The 8416-nt window shown below is 35.4% G+C and overlaps 1 non-coding gene across 1 annotated transcript; it reads right to left on the bottom strand.

Annotated features, from left to right (window-relative positions):
* Positions 1 to 2162: 2162 nt before the first annotated feature.
* Positions 2163 to 2357, bottom strand: LOC128247431 (U2 spliceosomal RNA). Its single transcript, XR_008263818.1, has one exon. It is a non-coding gene; the product is annotated as a U2 spliceosomal RNA (small nuclear RNA).
* Between the last annotated feature and the right edge of the window lie 6059 nt (positions 2358 to 8416).

Here is an 8416-nt window from a genome sequence, read left to right as displayed (position 1 = left end):
TAAAATCAAGAGGTTTTAGACTACAAAATAATAAATCATTTAATGTACCAAACTTAAAAGAATGATGGTGGTGGTAGGACTCGCTCTACTTGCAAAAGAAGTAGCTGAATCTTTTGTTTTTTTCTACCTTGCCATCTTAAAAAAGAGATGAAGACTTATACATTCAGGATAATGCATTATTAGGGACATCTATTAAACAGAAACAGGATGATCAACTTGAATGGGGTTGACCTGCAGTTAAGCAACAACAATGGCGACCAAGCATAAGAACTAAGAAATATATACCTTACCAGGGTAGATTTTTCTAGAGAAAATAGAGGGTTTGCATTAAAATGAGAATAGAAATATCATTGATTCTAATGTTCATATTTCCTAATAAATTGGTTGTGGAAAATGTTCAGTCATTCTTCTTATTTTGTGGTTACCTTTTTTTTTCTTTTTTATTTGAGAACTTCAGATTTTCATAAATTCTATCTAGCAAAGAATTGTTTATAAGATTGTCTCTTTGGTCTGTACATATTTCTTCATTTTTACTTTTTGTCTTTCAGCCATTTAAAGCAGTAATATGCTGGTTTCATTTATAAAACCATAACAAATGTTGCAAAGAAGGTGTATTCTACAATGTTCCTTGCATGCCAAAGTGGGGATGGTGGGTCTTCTTGAAAAGAACTAACAGACAATAACTCTGCTGGAATTCCAATGTAGACATTGAATGAGTTTGACATCTATAAATAAATTAAAGCAATGAAAAATGACAGGTATATTTTGAAGATAACAAATGAGAGAAGAGAATTCAACAAAGAGCGAGACCAAGCGATTGAAGCGGAGAAAGGGAGAAAGAGAGAGGACAAGAGAAGTGGGGGTACAAAGTATAAATTAGAATTAAAATAATAAACGTTTGAAAGATGAGAATTGAATTATTTGTGACATTGATGTTGTAAATTATTGAATTTTAATAAAAATATAATTCATGAAATTTCCCTCACACCCACACCCACTTCAAAAATTAAAAGAAGAAAGAAACATGATAAATACAATAATAATAATAATAATAATAATAATAATAATAATAATAATGAAGTGAATATAATAATTTGGAATTATTGAAATTATTTTGATCTGAAAGAGACTTTAAAATTAACAAATTTGATAGATAAATGGATTCTAAAGAAGAAATAAAATTAAATATTAATCAAAAGAAAGGCAATTGGAAATAGAATGCCTTCAATGTTTTCAAATAACTTCTTGTAGATTAACGCAATGTGACAGTTGTTTTTTTTTATATTTTATCCTTTGATAATGCATGAGCAATGCATGCATTAGTTATTAATTATGATGGTGGTAATCAATCCTATAATCCATTAGTTTTTAGGGAACCAATAAAGACTTTGTTTTTATTCCAATGAATTTACAGTACCTCAACTTCGTATGGTTCAGTGGTTCTCAACCAGGGTCCATATAGCCCTTAAGGGGCCCATATGAGATTTTGTTGTTAAAGTTTATCTGCAATAAATTGGTTATATTTCTACAACACACAAAATATTTAATGAAATTCATAATGCTGTTTAATTATAAAAATATAGTTGGATTTTTTTAAACAGGAATGATTATGAGGGTCTAAAGAAGTGAAATAGGAATCAAAGGGGTCTCATCATCGTTTAACGTCCGCTTTCCATGCTAGCATGGGTTGGACGATTTGACTGAGAACTGGTGAACCAGATAGCTACACCAGGCTCCAATCTGATTTGGCAGAGTTTCTACAGCTGGATGCCCTTCCTAATGCCAACCACTCCAAGAGTGTAGTGGGTGCTTTTACATGCCACCGGCACAAGGGCCAGTCACATGGTACTGGCAACGGCCACACTCAAAAAGGTTTTTACGTGCCACCTGCACAGGAGCCAGTCCAGTGCCACTGGCAACATATGTAAAAAATGGCTGGAAATCATTGGCATAGTCCATTGTTTTTTAAGTAATGAATTGTTTAAATTTGAACTTAACTCTGCATATCAGAGCTTGGCAGCTTTGAAATACAAAATGGAACAAAAAAAAAAATAAATGTCCTCCTCATTTCTTACCCAACTAATTATATCCCATATTTTGCACACCCTTGGGACACTATAAATGAGAAGTGTGAAGGGATGATTAATTTCTATCCTTCAGATAGGAGATTGACTGAATCCTGGAAGTACTGCAATACCAGGCCAACCTGTAGTAAAAGCAGAGCAAGCCCCTAACTCTTTGCCCTGTTGTAAAAATCAGTTTAATATTGATGGCCCCCAACATGGGACCATATCAGATATTAAACTGGCAAGAACAAATACTACACTTTGATCTTAGCCAAAGGGTAAAGCAGTGTGAAGGGATGGTTAAATAGAAACATATTTACTATTTAAAAAAAAAAAAAGAAACAAAACTGCTAAACTTCACTTTAAAAAATTACTTTTAGAATGCTAGATTCCTAAATTCACCCTTTTTTCTTTATCTAATGGTGAGTCTTATTTGGACATAACTGGTATTGTGGCTCATATATTATCTGTTAAAGATAGAAATATAAAAAAAAATTCAGTGTAGTTCACTTCTGTTATTTCCCTCTCAAGTCTTCAGTATTTTTTTGCACCCCCCCCCCTTGGAACAAGTAACTTAAAATTAGATGCTTGTTAACAAATGCTTTGCAGATATCATGTGGAAGTCCTTGTCACTTTTACAGCTACTTTATACAGAAGCAAACACAATTATATACTTTGCCTCCATCCGTCCCTCTCTCTCTCTCTCTCACACACACATAGTAGATTTCTTGACAAGACAAACATTTATATTAGTAATTTAGAAGTATACCCACTCAATCATAAGGTTCATAATGAAATTACATTGAGTAAATTCCTTCCTTTGTCCATGCAAGAGTTTGAAAAATAGCCTATTTTCTTGTAGATAAACATCTCAGTCTCTCTCTCTCCTGATTTCCTTCTCCTTCTCTGTACAAATACACATGTATATTTATATGTATATATATGTGTGTGTATCTGAATATGTATTTGTGATATTATGAATGTAAGTTTAGATAATATTCTGTTGGTTGTGTCATGATTTTTCTTCATATCCATCTCTCACAAAAGTAATACAATATTTTTTTTACAGCCAATATGAAAACCTGTTTCAGCCAGTAAGTATTGATATATTTATATTCATATACAGTGAACCATATTTTTCTCTTATCTTGGGCAAAATAGACATATTATTTCCTGGAAGCACTCAGAATGTAGTAGATAGATTTAGCTGATAAAATATACTTAAAATCCTACTGCTCTCAATAGCAATTAAGCTTTCTCTCTTCCTATGATTTTAACTCTTATGAGAACAACAGATTTTTAATTCATAGAAGTCAGTTGAATGACTGCATTAGTCACTATAGTGAGACATTAACCACATGTCCACAAAAATGATGGATTATTTTGATTATAATAATTTGATATCTGGAGGCACAGACATGACTGTGTGGTTAAAACCGTTGCTTCCCAACCATGTTCCACACTGTGTGGTACCTTGGACTAGTGTCTTCTACTATATCCCTTGGCCCATCGAAGCCTTATGACTGGATTTGGTAAACGGGAACTAAGAGATGCCCTTCATAAATATGTGTTCATTTGTGTGTAGCTTTGTCTTGACATCTTGTGATGGTTGTAAACGAGCATTACCATCATACAAGTGATGTTGTTCATTTCCAAGTCTTCTGTGGAAAATATGTCTGGTCTTTGGGAAGTATAATGCATAGAAACAAGTGAATGTTGGTGACAGGAAAGGCATCTGACCATACAAAAATGTACTTCAAAAAATTTTGCCTGAACCATGAAAACATGGGAAACTGGTGATGCTAAATGAAAATAAAATACACAAATGAAAAGAAACTTAGTGTAGGGTGAAGCGGAAAGGAATGCATAAGAGAAACTAGTTTTTATATTGTTATAGGACAAACTCAGGACTTTAATGAAGTCAGCTGCTTTCAATGTTTCTATAATTCATTGGTTTACTCTTCAGATACAAGTAGTTGTGAAACCTGACTGGAAAAATGTTCAATAGCTATTTATGTGCTAGGTCAGCACTGGTTGAGTGATATATAGACAAAAATATATTCTCTGTAGAATCACTTTTGAAAGCTTATCAGTACTGGCTTTGCACTCTAGAAAATCTACAGAGATGAACTTTTAAAAAATGAGAACACAAAAGACACAATATTGACTTGTTAACCTTTAAAATATTTGGTTGTATATTATGGCTGCAAAACAAAATACTGTGTCCTTGCTAGCAAGTAATATATCTATATAGCATTTCCAGTGTATTAAGATCAGAATGGATAGTTCTAGAAATCTTTTTGAAAACTGTTTGGGCTATACTTGGATGTCCTTGTTAGCATAAATGATGCTTCCTCAAAATTATGTTGTTATCCGTTTCCTGCTAAGCGAATTTTTTTTTTCTTGTTTCAAATGAATTTGATGTTGAAACTAAATCTGTAATTAATCATTTTTGCTTCTTCAACCCTTTTGATGCTAATACAGCCATGACCTTCCTTCCTTGAGTTATTTTATTTTCTGATTAGTTTTAGGTTTTACTATGGTAACAACTATATTATTTTATGTTGACTTTGACATTTCATTACCTCTATGACAGGTATGTTATAGTCTATCGTTTGCTGATGAGGTCATAATAAAACTGAAACATAGCCAGATTTACTTCTATTTTCCAAAATAATTAAAATAATATTAATCAGTGATTAGTTTTGATATTGTTTCATTACACAAATATTTCTTGTGAGTTTCTTTCATGTTCTCTGCATTGAATATGTTAACACTAAAAAACGTAATAATATAGTTCCTTACATGTTTCAAAGGGTGACAATTCAAAGTACCTTGATCTAGAAATTTTCACTGTTTTGAAAACTTTTCACAGCTTTAACATCAGATATCTTATGTAGTTCTAACATCTTTACAGGGAGTAAAGAAAGAAAAAACATTAGAAATCAAGACTCCCACACCATCCTTATAACTAACTCACCAAGGAAACAAAAACAAAGGTGGGGGTGGTTAAGCTGCAGAAGGTGGGAGTGGAGGGAGTAACAGGTCAGACACCCCATAACAAATGACATGTTCAGCTGAACCTCATGGACATGATTACAAAGACGTTGTTGCAAAGAATGGCCAGTTCATCTCTCAGATGGGCTGCAATTATCCCAATTTTGCTGAGGAAATTGGCAGTGTAGGGTCCAAGAACATCCGAGGTCTCAATGGTGACCAACACAAACTGGTCAGTCACCTATATTTGTTTATTTTTCTAACATTTTGTTTTTAAATCCTTGAACAACAAAGCAGCTGTCTGGCGTCTGTGCCAGTGACACGTAAATAGCACCGTTTGAGCATGATCGTTACCAGCGTCGCCTTACTGGCACTTGTGCCAGTGGCACATGAAAAACATTTGAGCGAGATTGTTGCCAGTGCCACTGGACTGGCTCCTGTGCAGGTGGCACGTAAAAAGCACCTTTTTGAGTGTGGCCGTTGCCAGTACCGCCTGACTGGCCCTCGTGCCGGTGGCATGTAAAAGCACCCATTACACTCTCAGAGTGGTTGGCATTAGGAAGGGCATCCAGCTGTTGAAACTCTGCCAGATCAGATTGGAGCCTGGTGTAACCTTCTGGTTCACCAGTCCTCAGTCAATTCGTCCAACCCATGCTAGCATGGAAGGTGGACGTTAAACAATGAGGATGATGATGATGATTCACTAGTTCGGTAGTTTATAAATAAATAGTTTATACATTCAGTCACTATAACGTCTATCTGTTTCTACTAATTCTTCCCTCTTCTACTACTACTCTAATTTTCAGTTGTCTTCTATTTCTACTTCTCATCTATTTTCTACTTATCTTCTATCAACCCCCTTCTATCTCCTAGTATTAGCTAGTACCAACAATAAAATATGTTGTCCGGACAAATTTTATTGTCTTCTTGTTGCCTCTCAGATGTTAATATTTCTTTGGTACTGAGAAGAGAAAGATTTATTTGCCAAGAAAAAAAATTTGATAAAACGTTCCAAAGTCTTTTGTGATGAATAAAAGACAACTTTCCATTTCTCATGATTCTTTTTCTTTTCTCTTCCTTTTACCAAACCAGTGATCTATGCAAAGAACTGCAACAGAGTATGTCAAATCTTATTATAGTCTTTGATAACCTCATGACAAATTAATATTATTCCTTGGCAGAGGATTCACTAGTACCATTCCCAGTAGTCTTATATCATGGAAGATTCTATATCCATAAGAAATTGTATTTGAAATAACTTCTTCCTTGGGAGAATCATATTAATTTGTTTTTATTACAGACTCTTTAATGGTTTCAAATGTTGAAATCAGCCATTTCAGACTTTGCTACTATCTGTCAATAACGTAAACCTTATGTTCTTCAATGTCTTTTATCACCAAGATGAATAGATAGTCCCATTTAACATTTAGCTGTCTGCATTTTACTAGTTTGTTTTATGAGGGAGGGAGGGAGGGAGGATGAGGATGATGAGGAGGAGGACATGTTTACTGTTTGCATCTCCAAGCATAAATATCAAGTATTTTACCTCTTTCACAATAATGAATTCCTGTGTGTTTGTGTGTGTAGCTGTTTCCTTTTGATTGTTGTTGTTGTTACTACTACTACTACTACTACTACTACTACTACTACTACTACTACTACTACTACTACTACTACTACTGTTCTTTTGCACATTGGACAGTATGGTTATTCTTTTATTTGTTTCTGTGATTTGACCTGCTGCCATGCTGGAGCAATCCCCTTAGTCGAACAAATCGCCCCCTCCCCAGGACTTATTCTTTGTAAGCCTAGTACTTATTCCATCAGTCTCTTTTTACAAAACCGCTATGTTACAGGGATATAAAAACACCAACATCAGTTGTCAAGCAATGGTGGTGGTGGTGGTGGTGGTGGGGGACAAACACACACACAAACATACACACACACACACACACACACACACACACACACACATACACATATATACGACGGGCTTCTTTCAGTTTCCATCTACTAAATCCACTCACAAGGCTTTGGTCAGCCCGAGGCTATAGCAGAAGACACTTGCCCAAGGTGCCCTGCAGTAGGATTGAACCTGGAACCTTGTGGTTGGTAAGCAAGCTACTTACCACACAGCCACTCTGGTATTTCTTTCAGCTTTTCCAGTGGTAGGTAAAAATCTATGGAGATATTCTTCTTAACTGTGCAGAATCATGGCACTTTGGGTAAATTCTTCTACTGTAGCCATGGGCTGATGAAAGCCTTGTAAGTGGAAATGGTAAATGGAAATTGAAAAAAGCTGTATGTATGTGTGTGTGTTAGTAACCAAGCATCACTGTCCTACGGGCAGTATCTTTAGTTTTCAGTGTTCCACAAAAACATGTCAGGCCATGGGGAAATATTACCTCGCTTGGAAACAGGTGACCCATGCAAGCAAGAAAAACTGATTGTTAAAATGGTGATGATGATGATGATGATGATGATGATGATTGCTGACTTCTCTGTTCTTTTGACACTAATTTTAACTTTGGAAACTGCCAAAGAACAATGAAGGCATAATCTGTTATGTGTTTATTGATCAGTTAATTTAATGGTGTTGGTGTATGTGTTTGTAGAAGTGTGCTTGTGTACAAGCATGTGTGTGTGTGTGTGTGTGTGTGTGTGTGTGCATTGCAGCTTCTCTATTTCCCATGGTGGTTTAGTATTAGTAGAAATGGAAAAGGCAGTAACCAATCAAATTTATTTCGGTTAATAGTCTCTCAAAAGAAAATTCTTTGTATCTGTTACTGCTTATATGTATATCTATTAAATAGAAAATTGGTGAGTAGATTAAGCACTAACGATTGCTTCAAATTTTGGCACAAGGCCAGCAATATTACAGGGAGTAAGGGTAGGTAGCTTAGTCGTTTGCATTTACCCCAGTATTTCAGTGGCACTTTAATAATAATAATAATAATAATAATAATAATAATTAATAGTTATCGCCAAGCCAACATGGCAGTCCCAAAATTAGGACGAAAGCTGCCGTGAATTAGCTCCAAGAAGCCATCGCCTCTAGCTAGCTATGTGACACACGAAACCTGTGTCCTTTATAACCTTCGAACAGGGGAGGTCAGCAGTGTCCCCCTGCTGGTTTGGCATCTGCAGACTAGTTTCAGGGTGTTGCCCCTTGTCAATGCAGAGCAGCCAAGCCCTAGCCAGGCGGCGCTGCTGACTATCTGCTCGAAGGTTATTTATCTAATTTCAGTGGAATCTATCCACTGGTTTTCAGAAATAGAGTTATTAATATTTCTAAGTCTCTCTAAAGGAGACTACGGCAGCGGTACTGGAAATTAATAGTTATCGCCAAGCCA

Source organism: Octopus bimaculoides, chromosome 3, assembly GCF_001194135.2.
Source record: "Octopus bimaculoides isolate UCB-OBI-ISO-001 chromosome 3, ASM119413v2, whole genome shotgun sequence".
Lineage (NCBI taxonomy): Eukaryota > Metazoa > Mollusca > Cephalopoda > Octopoda > Octopodidae > Octopus > Octopus bimaculoides.
This window is presented reverse-complemented; position numbering and strand designations above follow the sequence as displayed.